The sequence below is a fragment of the Cupressus sempervirens genome, chromosome 9 (assembly GCF_028749045.1).
Source record: "Cupressus sempervirens isolate cs-2001-9-10 chromosome 9, ASM2874904v1, whole genome shotgun sequence".
In the NCBI taxonomy this organism is placed as follows: domain Eukaryota; kingdom Viridiplantae; phylum Streptophyta; class Pinopsida; order Cupressales; family Cupressaceae; genus Cupressus; species Cupressus sempervirens.
Genome location: NC_143126.1, coordinates 7,259,315 through 7,262,794, shown reverse-complemented (window position 1 = coordinate 7,262,794; position 3,480 = coordinate 7,259,315). Strand labels below are relative to the sequence as shown.

At 31.6% G+C, this 3,480-nt stretch overlaps 1 pseudogene; it reads left to right on the top strand.

Moving 5' to 3' along the window:
• The first annotated feature begins 631 nt into the window (after positions 1-631).
• LOC149537349 (protein DMP2 pseudogene) lies at positions 632-1,569 on the top strand (annotated as a pseudogene).
• The last annotated feature ends 1,911 nt before the right edge of the window (positions 1,570-3,480 follow it).

The window sequence follows — 3,480 nt, the reverse complement described above, 5'->3', positions numbered from 1 at the left end:
CTTAAATTCATCTTACTTTCTTAATCTCACCTCACCACAAACAAGTGCAAAGGAGAGCAAATTAGAAAACAAATAATCCACATAGCTTGTCCAATAAAATGAAATGCAAATTTTACAATAATTTAAAAGCTTCACGTAAGCAGTGGACTCTTAGTTGGACCATGTTCCAGTGTTTATCTTCAAACACTTCCTCCAGACGCAGGAATCACAAGAGGTAGTTGTATTAAAGCTCACAACTGCCACGCCAACAAGACTAGACAATCTCACGTAAACAGTCTAACATGCTAACCTTCATAAGAATATACGAGCAATTAAAACTATTGGACATGCATGACAATTCTTGGCAGTAAAAGACTTTACTTGCTCAAGGGTTAATCATGTACAATATAAGATTTGCTTGCTTTTGCTCGAATCCAATTCAATGGATTGTTCTGAAGTTGCCCATTTCATGAATTGATTGTGCTCAAGTTGCTCATTTCATGAATCCTATTCAATCAATAGTTCCTTCTATCACGCTATGTTTATGTCTCTGAGGATTCCATGCTAAAAACCTAACAGTCCAAGCTTGTTTTACCACTTAGAAATCCACAGAATACCATGTTTTTTATTCTATAAATTTTCCTTCACGGAAATATCATCCACCTGCCAAGATATGTGAAATATATCCATATAGACCTATAAATATTCAAACTATAGTGATAGAGATTTATATGTGAAATCATTCTCATAGAGATATATGTGAATTGTCTTGATTTGGTGAGTTCGATCAGAAGAAAAAGATGGGCAGTGAAGGAAACATTGTTCAGGTGGCAGAGAGGAGAAGCCCATTGAGCATCACCACTGCAGACACAACTAAAGTTGAAGAAACATCTAGAAAGCTAAGTCTCAGAGAAAAAGCTGGAAAGAAAAGCCTTTCCAGCTTAGCCAAACTTGTCAAGTTGCTTCCCACAACAACTGTTCTTATTTTTCATGTTCTTTCTCCGCTTGTAACAAACGGGGGCCATGGTTGCAGCAACCTGAATAGAATTTTAACCGGAGTTCTGGTTGCCTGTTGTTCTCTTAGCTGCTACTTTTGTTCCTTCACAGATAGTTTTAGGGCAGATAATGGGAAGTTATACTATGGAATTGCAACCAAGTATGGGCTATGGTTATTCTGTAGATGGGAACAGAAACACTTTGATCCTTATCTATCTGGTTATAGACTTAGGTTTAGAGACTTTGTACATGCAGGGCTATCTGTTGTGGTGTTTGTCACTATTGCTCTTGTCAATACAAATGTTGTACGTTGCTTTTATCCAGCTTTGACAGATAAGCAGAAGGGACTGTTGATGGGTCTTCCTGGTGCTGTTGGGGTTGCAACCAGTGTGTTGTTCGTGATATTTCCCTCCAAGCGCCATGGAATTGGGTACCCTCGCTCCAAATAGTTAATGCATATGTTTTTTAGCGCATACTGTACAGCTCATATCTAGATTTCGTTTCGGGCTGGTTTGAAGGAATTTAAAGAAGAAATGTATACTTTGACTTGTATTGCATATGGAAATCTAATATATAATTGCACAAGATTGTTTACGATGCTGGACAGGTTGATTTGGAAAGGTTGGTAATTGAAACTATTGGTGACTAAATGTGTTGAATGAGAGTGATTATATGATTTACATTGTTAAATTATACACCATAGGAATGTCTAAGGGACTATTTTATCAATCAGTTGTTCGATATTTTGATTATATGTATAACAATAAAATGTATACATATGACAAGTTATATTTTAAATGTGTTATTTCTAAATATATTTAAATATTAATTTTTATGTAGTTAATCATAACATGATTATTTTAACAATATTAATCAAACAAATTTATAATTCATAATTCTTGAATACACTTCATAGAAATTAATAAGTTTTTGGCTTGATAGACTAACCCTCCTTTACACAACCAACATGAAATTATATAACTATAATATACAATATAAAATAATTGTTAAAATTTAAAATTAATATTTAATTAAGTTTCAAATTTCAATTAATTTAATTTTAAAAAAGAGAAAATATAAATGGATGGGATACTATCAAACATTATAGTAGAAAGTAATAAAAATGGTTTTTGGTTTATGAAATTAAATAGTTCTAGCAAGTCTTGTTGAAAGATTATAAAAGATCTAATTAGAACCATAGTCATCAAATAATTATTTTTAATTTGATATAAGAGTTTAAAATTTTACAAAGTACCAATGCTTATCACATTAGATCTCAAAATTCTATAACATTGAACCAAAAAAAATGCACTTCTCTTTTTTAAACTATTATAATTTTGTATGAATATAATTTATTTATTTATTTAAATATAAGGTATTTAAAAAAATACTCTTACCAAATGTAACATGAAATGAACAAGTTAAGTTTTTGGTTCAAAATGACAAATTTTCTTGCAACCTAAAATATTGCCTAACAATATGCCTATTGTTTCTATAAAATCTGTTTAATAAAACCCCAAACATTTTAGCCAATCACATTCAATAATAATTTTTTTTAATACTTTAGTAAACTTTAAGAATAAATTCAAATGTAAAAAATGCTCAATTTTAATTGGTTGAAATAAGAAAAATTTAATAAATGCTTAATCACAAGTGATTGCAATAGTATAGCCTATGATAAATACTAATGTAGAGAAATGTTCAGAGCTAGATTGTGATTCTTCATTTCTTGGTGAGTTCTAAAAAGGGTGAGAATTTAGGTGAAGGTTCTTTCTTTGTCTATATTGAATTCTAGAGGGGCTTTGACAAACCTGCAATTGATAGAGAAAATTCAATATTTCTAATAAGAAGATGTTTTTGATATTAATAGTAGAAAAGAATGGCAGAAAAACCCAGTAGAAATAACCATAGTGAAAGAAACATTATTAGCTGATAGACAACTCAATAAGAAAAATCATAAAAAACACACTAGTCAGCCATTAACATAAAAAACAAGTACCTATGTGAGTTTTCCAAATCACTATCAAAACCATTATAGTCGATAGTGACATAGTAGTAGCCCACAAAAGAAATATAACATAACAAACTAATTAAAATAAGCTCTCATATTGGCCATCTAGTGATAGAGCTTAACCATCATAAACACAACAACAAAATCAACATAGAATGAGGGCAAGCCATCATTATTTTTTTCTCATCAAGAGGAGTTGGTTCTCCCAATAGCACATCTAGCTAGTAATCTGGTAGGAACCTATAGAGTCTCTTGGTGCTTTCATACTCTTCGTCTACCTTACCTCATGTCCTTTCCTACTATATAAATTGGAGAGTGGTTGCTACATAATGCATGAAATTTACAATAAACTCCCATAGAGTGGTGAAACTCAAGTTCAAATTGATCGACAAGTTCTTCTATTTTTCCATCTCGATCCACATATTCTTCAATTTAGCTTTGACCTATTTGAAAGTTGTTTTATCCAACTTGGGGGACAAGAGGGGGTCCTAAGT